The 15,903-nt window shown below is 46.5% G+C and overlaps 1 pseudogene; it reads right to left on the minus strand.

Moving 5' to 3' along the window:
* Nucleotides 1–12,981, minus strand: part of LOC101645132 — a 25,316-nt pseudogene extending 12,335 nt beyond the window's left edge.
* Between the last annotated feature and the right edge of the window lie 2,922 nt (nucleotides 12,982–15,903).

The following is a 15,903-nucleotide window of genomic DNA, read 5'->3' on the forward strand; positions in this document are numbered from 1 at the left end:
CCATCCACTGGCCTCTGATCTTCCATTGCATGTGCTGCATGAGGTTGAAGAGGAAAATTATAGACTGGTATTGGACATATGAGCTAATATTGGACTTATGGACTTCATCTGGACTGGGCTGGGATGTTTTCTCAATATAAAATTGCTCTTTTATATAAAGCTCTTATACACATGAGTACCTATAAATGTGTTTCTCTAGTCTACCCAGAATACCATAGTTTCCGACACAGAAAGGGGAAAACTAGCCATTTTACAGTAGATTTTTAGAGGGGGTTGGGATAAAACGATTTGTTTTTGTTCACTTTAGGTTAGGCAGAAAGTGATGTTGGCCTGTACCTCGCATCTCCACCATTCTGTGAGCATTCCAGTCCGTTTCAGTTTGTCCGTGGGAGCTATGGACACCATGGTTGTTTTTGTGCTGCCCCAAAGTCACGGCTGGTCAGCGGCATGGTCGCTGGGTCAAGGCAACATCCTTGAGAAGGGACTTTTTCACGACTATTAGGCAATTAGGATTATTGCAGTCATTTGCATAGAGGAACTCTGTCATTTTATCTCGGTGGCTCATGGAACAATTCCCATTTGGGGGGATATCCCTTTTGCGAAACCAGTGTGCTTGGTTGCTGAAACTAAAAGGTAACCTCCACTGATATTGAACAACTGTTTTTGTTCAGAACTGTAAAATTGTTGCCATGCACATTTTTATTGACCTGTAGACCTTGGGTACATTAAAAAAATAACAGCAGTCCAATTGTTGTGGATTCGGCTCCAGTTCATGACAACCCCACATGTGTCACAGTAGAACTGGGATCCGCAGGGGTTTGGTGGTGGGATTTCCAGAAATAGATCACCACGCCTTTCTTCTCAGATGATCTGAGTGAAATTGAATCCCCAAACTTTGAGTTAGCAGCTGAGCACGCTATTCGTTTGCACGATCCAGGGCCTTTTTGTAGGCACGGTGAGAGGCAAACGCTTGGAAGAGCAATCCTTCACTTTCAAACATGCGGATTTTATTTTACTCATTGGGCTAGTTATTTGTTCTCATAACAATTAGTCATTTGGGTATTTTGTCCTTTTGAGGGATAGTTTATAGTTCAGAGAACTCTGATAGTGAGGCCATACGATATATTAAAATAGCATACATTTCAGAGACATGTAGTTATGCATTAGAATAATTAAAACTCTAAAACCTGCAGTTTTCTAATATGCAAAGCCGGGGATCATGCAACTTCCCTACAGTTGGGCATTCTTTTATGGATGATGGCTCCCTGTCTCTGCCATTGGGTCCATGCCAACTCCGAGTCCTGCTGGTGGAGTGGTGACCCACTGGTCACCACAGAGTCAACAGTTAAGAGTTACAGTCTCAGAGACTCACAGGGGGGCAGTGCTGCCCTGCCCTCAGGGCTGCTGTGAGATGGGTTAGTGCTAGGATACATAACATGCCAGACACATAGCATGCACTCAGTAAAAAGGTGTCTCTGATCAAGAACCAGTGCTAGTGAAGGGAGACGTCCAAGCTGAACTGGAAAGCATTTGTGCAGAACGAGGCTCCAAGAACTGACAAAATGCCAACCACAATCTTCCAACAAATGTATGCCACACTGCAGATGCTCACTAGTCAAATGCCAAGAAATCTAGAAGCCAGCTACCTGACCAATCAATTGCAAAAGATCCATGCTGGGGCCCTTTCCTAAGAAAGGTGATCTAACAGAATGTAGAAATTATCTAATAGCATTATAACATATGTTATAATATGTCAATTGCCAAAGAGAAGAGGATTTACAAATGGTGGAGGAGGTACACTGACAGAGAAGTGCCAGGAAGTCAAGCGGGATTCAGGAGGAAGGTGAACCATCTTGGTAGCACCCTAGTAAGGATGAAGCCACTGGTGAATCCCCTCTGACTATGGGCCAGAGATGGACAGCCCTTATTACCAGACTGACTGCATGGCAGGGTGGATTAATGTGATTGCAGTTAAGTCAAAATTCGACACCTGGTCAGTCATCTCCCTCTAGACCTAATGTGTAACTGGTCCTGTTTTTAATATTTTCTGCCTTATTGCTTACTGGGGGTTTCCTTGTTTCATCATGCCATTGTTGTTGGGCTGTTTATTTGTATGCTGTCTTGATTTTGTATAATTTTCTGTATACAAAACCCAGATAAGGTAAACCTATAGAGACAACAACTGGTTCAATAGATTCAAAGGGACATGGCAGTGTGGTTGGCAGGAAATGCAGCGCTAACAATGATGAGTACATGGAAGAGGACATGTCCTAGAATCGATTGTAGTGACAATTGCAGGCATTCAATGAGTGCAAAACCCTATGAATGTGATTGAAGTATTGAACAGATGATGTGTGAATTCTAAAAAAAATGCTGCTATATGATCTTGAATGAAAGCAGATAATACTGGAAAGATATTTACTTACGTTTAATTGATTATGCAAAGACATTGGATCATAACAAACTTGGGATAACATGGTGAAAAATGGGAATTTCTAAATGTTTATTATGCTCGTGAAGAACATAGGGATACTAATGGTTTAAAATAAGGAAAGGTGTTCATTGGGGTTGTATCCTCGCACCATATTTATTCAAACTGTATGCTCAGCAAATAATCCACAAAGCCGGACTATATAACGAAGCACACAGCATCGAGATTAGAAGAAAGCTCGTTAACAATCAGATATGTAGGTGTCACGTTTACTGACAATAATCTTCACAACTGGACCAATAAACAACATCATGATGTAAATAAAAACTGACATTATCAGTGATTTCATTTTATGTGGATCCACAACCAGTGCTCATGAAAGCAATAGTCAAGAATTCAAATGATTTATTTTATTGGGAAAATACGCTGCAAACGACTTCTTTAGAGTGCTTAAAGCAACGGTGTCACTTTGAAGCCTGCGGTATGCTTGACCCAAGCCATCGTATTTTCATTCACCTCATAAACAGGACAATGCATAAGGAAACCTGGAGAAGAGTTGATGCATTTGAGTTATAGCATGGATGAGGACTATTGAATATGTGCACTGTGGACCGCTATAAGATGAACAAATCTGTCTTGGAAGAAGTTCAGCCAGAGGACTTTTTAGAAGGAAGGATGGCAAGTCATGGTCTCACATTTTGACATGTTATCAGAAGGTACCAGTCCATAGAGAGGGATATGATGCTTGGTAAAGTAGAGGCCCAGCAAAAATAAAAAAATCAAAAAGAAGGAAGACCCTTGAGGTAGTTAATTGTGCCAACCTGACTCATAAACACATGTGGGATTAATTGAAGGGCAGCGGCATAAATGGCTCAGTGAGCCTCGCCTTTTGAGTTCTCAGGTCTCTTGCTTTCTGATAGTCAGACCAGGGTGCAGCTGCCTTAGCCAGTTCCCTGCTTCAGCTGGCAAGGCTCACTTCCTGTGAGACATCTCTGAGGAGAAACCACATGGACCTACCCTTATGCAGCCCTGGGTGTTGGAGTAGCCGTGTAGAGACCACTGCTAGCACTGAGATGTTTACACGTTCGCTGACTCGGCTTTCCTCCTGCAGTCAGCATCATTGGGTCTGTTTTGTGAGATGGAGGCGGACTTTGTGGATTGGTGTTGGACATATGGGTTAATGTTGGACTTGTGGGCTTGGGCAGCACTGGATTGGGATGTTTTCTTGATGTGCACTTAACCTTTATATAAAACTCTCTCTTAAACATATAAGTTTCTGAATATTTGTTTCTCTAATGTACCCAGACTAACACAACCCTCAAAAAGATGGATTGACACAGTGGCTGCATAAATGGGCTCAACCATCAGAGCAATTACGAAGATGAAGCAGGAGCAAGAAGTGTTTCACTCTAGTGGACACAGGGGAGCTGTGAACTGGAACCAACATAGCAGTACTGGGCATGACCCAAGCCATAGTATTTTTGATCCCCTCAGCTTGGACACTGAATAAGGAAGCCTGTACAAAAGAATCAATGCCTTTGAGTTATAGCGCTGGGGAAGGATACTGAAAGTACCATGGACTGCCGAAAGAACCAACAAACCAGTCTTGTACCAAGTGCAACCGGAAGTCTCCTTAGAGACAAGTATGTGATTTTTTTCTCACATACTTTGGAAATATTGTCAGGAGAGATCAGTCCCTGGACAAGGACGTTCTGTGGCAGGGAAGTGAAAGAGGAAGACCTGCTACAAGGTGGATTGACACAGTGATTATGAGACCAGGCTTACCTTATGCATCATGGTGAGAACGGTGCAGGCCCAGGAGTTTCTCAGTCTGCTATATGGATAGATGCTTGGAGTTGGAACCTGTGATACTGGGCTTACCTTATGTGTCATGGTGAGAATGGTGCAGGCCCAGGAGTTTCTCAGTCTGCTGTATGGATAGATGCTTGGAATTGGAACCAACTAGAAGGCACTTAACAAGCAATACTATTTTTTTTTTTATGTTAACTCTTACTGTACCACCAGGTGTCATGTAATTATTTTGGGGTTTGAGGGGGAGAATAATTGGGGTCAGACATATCAGGATGTAAAGATGTTTCTGGTTCTCTGGTTTCAACTTTGCTGTCTGATGCTAACAAACCATTCACCTCTCCAGACCTCAAAGGTCTTATCTGTAATTCAAAATGTTGTCCTAAGGGGACACCTACCAGCCCCTTTCAGATTTAAAATACCACATGTCTTTCTGTTTTAAGCAGTTTTATGAGCACTTCATCCATGACAATACATTCAATAGTTCCATCATACAAGGAGGAGTTGTGCAATAATCACCATAATCAATTTTAGAACATTGTCTTCTTCTTTGTACTCCTTGTTGTTCATGTATTTTTTAATTGTGGCAAAAATATACGCAACAAAACATTCTCCAATTCCACAACTTCTACATGTATAATTCAGTGCCATGGGTAATACTCTCCGTGTTGTCCAATCATTATTGATAGCCCTCTCCAAATTGTTCCACTACCATGAAATTAAACTCAATGCCCCTAAATAAAATGCCTCCTCCATCCATGGCAGTCATAGGTCGCTTGGTTTCCTTTCTTGTAGTCTTCTTGATTTAATATTCCCAGATTGTACACTTCATAGTTAAATCGCTGTTAAAAGGAGTTGTTTGGACATCATCTCAGTCCATTCAAATGCTCCCTCCCTTTTTACTTGGTACAAAGTTTCCAATTGGCACTCTCTCTCTCGGATAGTTTTCTTCAGATATCAAACATCTTCTAAACACCTCCTCTCTTTGATTTTGCCCTTCGCTCTGTCTGCACTAAGCACATGTCTTGGAGCAAAAACTCTGGAGAGTTCTGCCAATATGGATTCTTTCTACTGTCTCTATTTTTGTCTGACTTTATCCATGGCTAGCCCATCGCATTTGACCCCGGGTGACCCAGGTGTGTCAGCGGAGCACTGAGAGATCCATAGCGTTTTCAATGGCGGATGTTTGGGGAGACCGATTTCCAGGTTTTTCTTTTAAGATGCCTCTGGGTAGACTCAAACCTCCAACCGTTGGGGCTTCCATTGCAGCGGATTTCTCTTTATGCAGGGCCACCCTCTCCTTTGGTTTATAATGCTGCCCAAAAATAAGTGACGGAGCCACAGCCAACCCTGTGATTGGCCTATTCTACTTACCTTGCAGGGATTGGCCGGTTTATTAGGCCTAACGGACAAAGTAGCCTTGTGAAGATTGGCCAATTTGTTGCCTTGCTGGGAGATCCATGTCTTAACATAGAGCTTGCGTGGGTAAACAGCAGGCCCAACATAGGTTCTCAGAGAGAGAAGGGCAATGGGATCGAGGGCGGAGCTTCCTGTAACACTGAAGAAACAGCCCTCCGAGTGACAGCAGAAGACTGGCCACAAGACTGGCAGGTAGCAGCGGTGGTGTGTGCGAGCCCACGGAGAGAGAGCTGAGCACGTTCCAGCAGAAGGTTTTCCGGCATAGCGGGCTGCTTCCAAGCATTGGTAGGCAGAACCAGAAGAGTTGCGGCCTTTTTGCCCACGCAGGGCAGAGGCAAAGCCTAATGAGGTGCACCAGCCAAGAAGAGGAGGTTCTGTTTGCAGGCATCGCCAAGAAGGAGAGAGGCGTATCTTGGGTGGAAGCTTTCCTGGTGAGTGAGCTGCATCCTGCCTGCTGAGTGGTGGTCTGTTCCTTCTCCGACAAACTCCACCACTGTGAAGCTAGCCTGTGAGTCCTGGATCAGGGTGCCAGGGAAGCAGGTGGCGGGCGTGAGGGATGGTGGAGCCGCGGCAGAGGAGAAGCGTACCTGAATCCATGCTATTGGAGCCCGCTGCATGTGAGGTGCCTCGCATCCGGTTCTCCCCGTGGATATAGGCAGCCCCTGATGCTGGCTGCCGTAGCCACGTGCCGTAACTATTTGTACGACCCAGGGTCTCCCTACATACTTGTTTTTCACTAATGTTTTTGTCACAATGGGTGGCCATCTCCAGTGTGCCAAATTTTTGCATCAATTCTTCGTTCTCCTTTAGCTTTTAGGATGCAGAAAACGGTTCACTTTTCCTTGAAAGCATTCTTTTGCTAGTCTACTCTGATTGCCTGGTAGCTGCCACCTCTCAACCCATGTTTGCAGTACAAATATCATGTGACCCACACATATGATTTGGCATTGTCTAATAGTCACATTCAAAGGAGTAAAATGAAACAGGAGGTGAAATGGATTTTATAACCTCGATTTTATTTAACCCGATGTATCTGAAACACGATAATGTCAACCTGGAATTCATACAAGTGATTATCAGAAGAGTGCATTCACACTCATCTCAACTTGGACTACAGTGTGTCCAAGTTCAAGAGTCACGTGTGGCTAGTGATTGCTACACTGGACAACAAAGCTCTAAATCTTGGAGTGACCCAGGGCTTAGTCCCGGGGCCCTTTCTCTCAGTAACTGGGGTGAGCATAAATCAACTATATACCATTTAAATCACTCAATATGTCTTTGAATGCCCCTATGACAGGCGTCTTGGTAGTGCAATGGGTTACCTTTGGGGCTGGTAACTCCAAGGTCAGTAGTTCAAACCAACCAGCTGCCTTTTTGGAGAAAGAGGAAGGCTGTCTGCTCCTATAAAGATTCATCATCTCATAAACTCAGGGGGCAGTTCTACTCTGTCCTATAAGGTCACTGTGAGTCAGAATCGACCAGATGGCTGTGAGTGTTTTGTGTTTGAGATGCGTGAGACTAGTATGTTCTAGGAACTAGGGCAGTGGTTCTCAACCTTCCTAATGCTGTCACCCTTTAATACAGTTCCTCATGTTGTGGTGACCCCCCAACCATAAAATTAGTTTCATTGCTACTTCATCACTGTAATTTTGCAACTGTTATGAATTGGGCATCCCCTGTGAAAGGGTCATTTGACCCCCAAAGGGGTTGTGACCCCCAGGTTGAGAACCACTGCACTAGGGGCTATAACAGTGAACAAAACCATGATAAATCCCCACCACAATGGAGCTTGTTTTCCTGCAAGAGAGAAACAGGTACTAAACAAGATAAAGCAGTTAATTATACAGTACAATTGATGGTGATGAGCACGTGGCCAGACTGGAGTGTGTGTTGAAAGAATCAGGATGTCAAGTCAAAGTGGGAACAGACGTGGTATGGCTTCGTATGGGCTATTTACTGTATTGAGATGAGGCTCTGAACAGGAAAGTCAGGATACGACTGAACCTCTAAAGACTAGTTTGGCTGCTGGCTTGAGAAGAGACAATATAAGATCAGAGAAACCAGTGAGACCGACGAGGGGACTGTTAGTGAAGTCTGCACTGGAGATGATTGTGGCTTTGACCTGACCCCAAGGGAAGGCGTGAGAGGGAATCAGATTTCTAAAAATGATTTTAGGCCAGATGTGCAAATATGTGAATCCTCGGCACATATCAATTAGGGCAGGCACTTTCCATATCTGGCTATTTCACTTTAAATCAATTAAGATGGAATCTAAATTCCAGTTCTTTGCTCTTACTAAGCTGTATTTCAAGTACTCAGTATCTGCAGGTGGCTCGTGGTTACTGCCCTGAACAGAGCAGATACAGAACGTTGTCACCATGATAGGAAGTCCTCTTGGGAAACATTGCTATACTCAAACCAAGCTCAACCCACAGCCATCTAGTTGATTCCTGCTTACAGCATCTGTAGGGCAGAGGAGAACTAGTCCATTGTGTTTCTGAGCTAGTGTAGATCTGTACAGAAGTAGATTGCTTCTCATCTTTTTCATTAGGAGGGGCTGGTGGATCATTGGTAGGAGAGGGCTCCTCGTCACAATACAGTGAAAGCCAACATCCTTCTAATAGTTCACAAAAGCCAGCCTTCTAGCTAGCAGCTCATTGCTCAACCCACTGAGCCCCATAGCTCCATAACAATGCTAGAAATGACATTCTGTCCACCCGACTCTCAAATCAATTGCCTGCTCAATACCTCTACTTAATAATCAGATTACTGGTGACACAGTGGTTATGACTTGGGCTGCAATCCAAAAGGTCAGCAGTTCGCAAACCCAGTCTCTCTGACGGGGCTTTCTACTCCCTTAAACCATAAGAGCTATCGAAACTCATGGGGGCAGTGATGCCCTGTCCTGTAGGGTCACTGAGTTTCCACTCGATAGCAGTGAGGTTTTTGGTTGTTGTTCTGTTTTGGTTTATTTCACGGGGCACTCTGGTGGTGTAGTGGTTATGTGTGGAGCTCCCAGCCTTGTGGAACCAGGGGAGAGAGACAAAGCTCTCTATTCCCATCAACAGTCTAATATTTCAAGGCAGGTTCTCCCGTGTCCTATAGGCTTGCTACAAGTCAGAATCGACTCAATGGCAGTGAGTTTGTCTTTTGGTTATATACATAGATATCTAGCAATTTCTATACGAAGAAGAATGTGTCATCTAGCTGACAGAAGGCTTAGTAACAACCTTAGATATGCAAATGACACAACCTTGCTTGCCGAAAGCAAAGAGGCCTTGAAGCACTTGCTGATGAAGATCAGAGATGGCAGCCTTCAGTATGGATTACAAGTCCATGCCAAGAAGACCCAAATCCTCACAACTGGACCAAGAAAGATAGAAGCTGTCAAGGACTTTATCTTGCTTGCACCCACAGTTAAGGCTCCTAGAAGCCACAGTCAAGCAGTCAAAAGATGTAAGGGCTGTTATCAGTTAAGTCTGCTGCACCAGGGCTCTAAAGTGTTGAAGAGCAAGGATGTCATTTTATAAATGAAACCCAAGCCATGGCATTTTCAGATGCCTAACAGGCATGTGAAAGCTGGACAACGCCTAAGGAAGACCGACAGGAATTGATGCATTTGAATTATAATGTTGACCAACAGCACTGAAAGGACCTTGGGCTGCCACAACAAACAAATCTGCCTGGAAGAACTACAACCATAATGTTGCTTAGAGGCAGGGATGGCTCGACTTTGTCTCATTTACTGTGGGCATGGCCTCAGCAAGGAAGACTCCCTGGAGAAGGACCAACAAACTAAGAAGGCAGGGAAAAAGTGGAAGACAATCACAGAGACAGGTTGACCCAGTGGCTGCTCAAACATCATGGGCTCGCACCTAACAGGTGCAGGCCTGGGCAGTGTCTCATTCTGTTGGACGTAAGGTCAGTAGGCGTTGCGACTGACTCGATGGCACTTAACAGCACAGGAATCTCGAGCAGAAGATGCCCGATATTTTGGATTCCAGTCTGTATCGCTCCAGTTTCCATTTCCCAACCCGGTAAAGGGAATCACCATCTGGATTCTTGCCTTCAGCCAACAGGTCCGTTCCCGAATCCTATCTCTCTCTTCCTACCCCTCCCACCCTCACTTCCAAGCCATTAACAGGCGGATTTGCTTCAAAAGCCACGTTATATTCTGAATATGTCCAGGTCTTAGCATCTCCCCTTCCATCATTCTGACAAAAAGACCCACCCTCTTTCCCTGGAATGAATAAATAGATTCCAAATGCATCTTTTGCTGACCCTGACTGGCATTGAAACCATTTGGGTTTAAAACAAAAGACGAAACCCTAAAACTGATGCCTGCATGTCAGTCCCTGTGTCCAGCTGGGTCTTTGCAGTGTAAAAGCCTCCCAGATGGTTCAATTGTGCAATCAGGGGTGAGGACCAGTTTCACCCTGCCCCTCCCTCTTTAGCCTATCTGCTTCAAGGGAGCTAAAGGGAGCTTACTAAATCATACATCAGACCATGTCATTTCCCTGCTTGGAACCTTCTAAAGCTTTTTCGTTGCTCCGAATATGCAAAACTTTGACTGTGGCCTCTCATGCCCTGCAAAGCCTGGCCGGGCTTGTTCTTCTAGTCTGCTTTTGCCTGGTGTCCTCCACTCCCACTCTGTCACTTTTCCAGAGAGGTTCCCGTCTTAAACAAGCCTTACCTCCTCCCCTAGCACCTACCTACCTCACTACATTTCCTTCCCAGTCCCAGATGTGTGGCTCTTTTCTCTCTTTGCAAACTCACTCACTATTGTGGACTTGATTTTAACTCATCACCATAGGACAGGGTAGGAATGCCCTGCCTGTGAGTTTCCTTTAAGGGTTACTCTTTAAGGGAGTAGAAAGCCTCATCTTTCTCTCGTGGAGTGGCTGGTGTCTTTGAGCCACTGACCCTGTAGTTAGCAGCCCAATAAGTAACCCACTCTGCCACAGGGCTCCCTCTCTTTGCAAGTGGACTTTGAAAATGTGTGGAGAAATGGCATTAAACGATCATGGAATTTACCCACCAACTTTCTGAAGCCTCCTCGTAGATAATACTTTTCTTATTTGTTGCTTGGCTACCTAATTAGAATATAAACAACATGCAAGCAAGGGACTTCGTTGCCTTGTTCACCATTTAGAAGTAAATACACCCACTGCCGTTGAGTCAATTCCAGCTCATAGAAAACTTTTCGTCCAAGGAGCAGATGATGCATTTGGACAGCTGACTTTGGGGCAGTAGTCCCCAATGCTTATCAGAAAGCGTGACCAGGTTTCCTGTTTTGCCTCCACTCTCTCCTAGTGTTCAAATTGATTCTGGCTCATACAACCATGCAGGATATAACAGAATTGTCCCGTTGGGGTTCTGAGGCTGTAAATTTTGATGAGAGCAGAAAGCCTCATCGTTCTACCTCAGAGTCGCTGCTGGGTTTGAACTGCCAAACTTTAAGGTTAGCAAAGCTTACTTGACAGGGCCATCAGGTCTCCTGTTTTTAGCAGTAGCCTATAGACCGGAACCTGACTACTGGCGACAAAGGAATGTCTTTGAATGCTTCATATAACATGCATGTTTCTTTTCAGAAAAAAATAATGCCAATATCTATGATTTACAGAATGCCTGGCAATGGGTTTACTTAATCTTGAAAATAGCCCTCTGATGTGGGTTCAACGCACCCATTTTAAAGGTAAGAACATCTCGGCTTAACGTTAACATTTTAGCGAAGTCTTCCAGTTGGGGACAGTGGTGGATCCCTGGCAGCATTTGCCTCACCTTCTATGTAGGGGACTTGGGTTTGATTTCCAGGGAACACACCTCAGGAGCAGGCAGCACCCCTGTGTCAGTGGGGTGTGCTCATCTCACTAGGATGTTAATTTCAGCAGAACTTCCCGACTGAGGCAGACAAGGAAGAGAAGCCCAACGATCTACTTCTAAAAACTGGCCAATGACACCCCCGATGGATCATGGGAGTCATGGAGCAGGGTGTGCACCAGGCCACTTTGAGTGTTGGGTGGGCAGCTGGGCGCAGGAAGTCAGCTGACAAGTAATTTGCCTTGGGCCACCCAGCTAGCAAGCATGAGAGGCTAGAATTGGAACCCAGATCAGTCTCAGACGAGGTCCTGACTCTATAAATGAAGATTATAACCATTGAACAAATATTCATGAAAAATAAAATAAATGGCAACTGGTGCCCTTCAGAGACTGGTCAACACTGACCGTTTATGGTCGAGGACAAACAATCAACTTCAGCTCCTACCCAGGCAGAGCCCTCTGGTCACATCCTGGCCTCCGGCTGCTGGGGGCTGCTGGCCCACATTCCTCTTTCTGCAGGCTATTTGTGCAACACGCAGTTTTAGTCTACAGAATTCCATCTCCTAGCAGCTACTAGAGTGACTTGCAGCCTCAATGAACTGCCTTTGAGGAGAGAGAGAGAAATCCCCTAACTTGGTAACACAGCCCAGCGATGCATGAGAAGCCTTTGTCAAACCGACGATGGGGAAACACAGGAAAATAAAAATACCGTTCTCTTCTGGAATGTCTCCTAGGACCAGTGTGAAATGCTACGGCTGGTGAAAGGCACAGCTTTCTGAAATTCAAGGACCTTTGCATTGTGCTAAAGCTGAGCTTCCAAGGAGGCGTGGGGAAAGAAAAGAATGACACTGGGGCAAATCCAGCAGCATCCTGTCCTCCGCAGCGCCTTTCACTGGCTCAGGAGGCCCTAGGCCTAGAGACTGTCTCAGGAACCATTTCCTGGGAGCAAGCTTCGTGTGCGCGCAGGTTGGACGAAAAGGCTGAAGACCAAGGTTGTCCCTCTCTCCTCCACCCTGCAAACAGGCCTATGGCAAGCTAGACCCTCCAGTCCCTCCTCCCTTTCCCAAAACCTCTGGACGCGCGGTGTTTTCATACTTAAGGACCCCAAGATCCTAGGTTCAAGGGCACTTTGATGACCGGCCTTGCACAGAGGTGGGCTGAAGCCGGGTGCCCCGGAGACCGAGTTGAACTTGGGTCCCGGCGTGCGTGCGTGGGGTGTGCATGCCTCCCGGGGGCACGGGCTGCACACTCGCGTTCCGGGGCGCAGGCCCCTGGCCCTCCGGCGTGGGCTGCACCGCCTGGGGGGTCTGCGGAGCGCGCCGCTCCCACGTCCCCTGCCCTCCGGGCAGGCCGCGCGCTCGGGCTGCAGAGGCATCTCGCTCTGTTCCCAGCCGGGGGGCGGCCCTGGTGGCGCCCCCGCCCGCGAGGGGAGACGGGGCGGGGAGGGCGAGGAGCGCGCTGAGCCCGCGCCCAGATGGCAGCGTGGCCCCGAGCGGGCGCATTTTCTCAGGCTTTCAAAAAGACCACTTTCTTTGCTGCCTAATATTTAGCTCCTTCAAATGCAAATGGAGAGGTTTCGCTCTCAGGTTAGCATAACAATTATGGGAAAGCTTTCAATCTGATGCGTTTGTTTACTCGAAGAAAGGCGAGCGGGCTCCGGAAAGCGCCCAGGCCGGCCTTTTCAGCAACTATTTTCCAACTAGTGAACTGCAAGTCAATTTTCGATGACAAAGAAAACCAATTTATGTCACGGCCTAGGCTAATTTCGGAGGGAGTTCTATCCTGATTATCAGTGGCTTTTTTTTTTTTAATGACCGCTGCTGAAATAGTGATCTATTTTTCTGCTTTTCATCTTGAAGTTTGGGGTGAGCTAATTGGTGTTAGTGGTCAGGTCATCATGGTTGGGAGCAATGGAACCCCGGAATGGGGCTGACGCAGTTGGCGAGTGCTCCCCAGCATTGGTGGGGTTGTGGCAGAACATATGCACAAATACCTGTTAGCTTTTCTTTTAAAAAATAAGTTCACTGTCTGTCCTGCTGGCTGAGAGCTCTTGGTGTTTCATGAAAGGGCTCAGGGGTTTTGCCGCTGGGGAGCCAGCTCACCGAAGCTTCTAGGTTGCAGGCTAAAGTCTGAAACCATTCATTTGCGGGCCTTGGCAGGGAATACCCCCGCACAGGTCCCTCCGGGCTGGCTCAGATCTGCGTGAGAAAACCACAAACCATGGCTCACCAACAAGAAAGACATTCCAGGCTCTGTCTCCTCAAAGCCGGGCCAGCGGCTATCCCCAGACCTCTCTCCTGGGCCATCTTCCCACCTGTCCCAAACAGAAGGACACACTCTTATCCAAGAAGCAGAGTGCTCCCCACCTGTCTGTTGGATCCCTCCTTGGCAGCGACCCAGGAGAGCAAGGAGGCTCACGGGAGCTTTTCAAATCTACTGGCTTTATCGACAACATATTGGCCAATATTTTATGAAATGATACAGGTGACCCTGACTTCAAGCCTGGAGATCAGCTGTGAAACATTATTTGAGTCCACGGTGGCAATTACTGTGTCAGTTCCTATCCCTCTTGACGAGGTCCCTCTTCTAAGGAAGGAGGCAGCAGATACGATTCCTTTTTTCCCCCCTAATCTTATTTATTTATTTATTTATTTTAACATTTTATTAGGGGCTCATACAACTGTTATCCCAATCCATACACACATCAATTGTGTAAAGCGCATTTGTACATTGTTTCTCAAAACATTTCCTCTCCACTTAAACCCCCGACATTAGGTCCTCATTTTTCCCCTCCCTCCCCGCGCCCCCCTCCCTCATGAGCCCTTGATAGTTTATAAATGGGTATTTTGTCATATCTTGCCCTGTCTGACGTCTCCCTTCACCCACTTTTCGGTTGTCTGTCCCCCAGGGAGGAGGTCACACACAGTTCCATGTAATCGGTTCCCTCTTTCCTACCCATTCTCCCTTTACCCTCCCTGTTTTGCCACTCACACCACTGGTCCTATAGCGCTCATCCGCCCTGGATTCCCTGTATTTTCAGTTCCCATCTGTACCAGTGTACCTCCTCTGGTCTAGGCAGACTTGCAAGATCGAATTCGAGTCATGGTAGTGGGAGCGGGGAGGAAACATTTTTTAGAACACTTGTTGCCATTTTCAGTTTGAAGAGGAGCCGCAAAACCGTTTTCCCCCAAACACAATTTATGTGCATGTCTGCTGAAACGCTTGTTCTGACACTGTGTGAATATTGTGTTAGGTGTTGGCTGTAGGCAGACTCCCAGAGACCCCCTATAGCGACAGAATCCTTCCCCATCCTCACAATTGAGCCATTGTGGTATGTTGGAGCCATTGTGGTAGCCGTTTGGTCAGTCCATCCCCTCCATGACCTTCCGTCCTCTGACCTTCGACTTTACCAAGCAGGATGTCATTTTCCAGGGACCAGTCCTCTTGATATGTACACGGTACAACCTTGCTTGGTGAAATGAGGAAGACTGGCAGCACTTGCTGATGAAGATTAAGGATTGCAGCCCTGAGTGGGGATTACAACTCAGTGTACAGAAGACCCGCATCTTCACAACTGGACCAATGGGCAATACCATGATAAGCGGAGAAAAGGTTAGAGTTGTTAGGATTTTGACTTGCTTGGATTCACAGTCAGTGCTCATGGAAGCTGTCGTTAGAGATTCAACAAAGCATTGCATTGGGCAAATCTGCTGCACGACACTTGTTTAAAGTGCCGACAAGCAAGGATGTCACTTTGAGGACCGAGGTGCGCCTGACTCAAGCCATCATGGTAGTGGCATTCGCGTCATGTGCATGTGCATGTGCATGTTGGACACTGAATAAGGACGGCAGCCGAAGAATCGGTGCATTTGAATGATGGTGCTGGCCAAGGTGATTGAATGTGGTACCACGGGTTTCAAAACGAACAAACGACTCTCCCTTGGAAGAAGCAGTCAGAGGGTTCCTTAGAGGCCAGGGGGGCCTCCCATACTTTGGGCACGTTGCCAGAGACCAGTCCCGGGAGAAGGACATCGTGCCTGGTAACGTGCCTGGTAACGTGGCAGTGACCAGGAGGAAGGTTCTTCGCCCGGTGGCTGCAGCCATGGGCGCAAAGATCACCACCATGAGGACAATGGTCAAGGAGCAGGCAGGGTTTCCTTCGATTGAACGCAGGCTCGCAACGCGTCGGAATAGACTCGGGCGGCAGCCCCATGGCACCTCTACCAATATTATTCGCCAAGCCATTCTTAAAAGGGAAGGTGGGCCAGTTTTCGCGGTCCATGATTCTTTTTCTCCAAATCGAGACAACGTAAGAACTTGACAAGCCCTGGAATTTTCCGTACAAGAACAATTTGATAGTTCTAATGCGCACAGTTGCCCTATTTGGGTACAATGGAACACTGAAAAATAAAACATTTACTATT

The sequence above is a fragment of the Echinops telfairi genome, unplaced genomic scaffold (genome assembly GCF_000313985.2).
Source record: "Echinops telfairi isolate 266 unplaced genomic scaffold, ASM31398v2 ScPeMD7_5868;HRSCAF=6743_0, whole genome shotgun sequence".
NCBI classification, from domain to species: domain Eukaryota; kingdom Metazoa; phylum Chordata; class Mammalia; order Afrosoricida; family Tenrecidae; genus Echinops; species Echinops telfairi.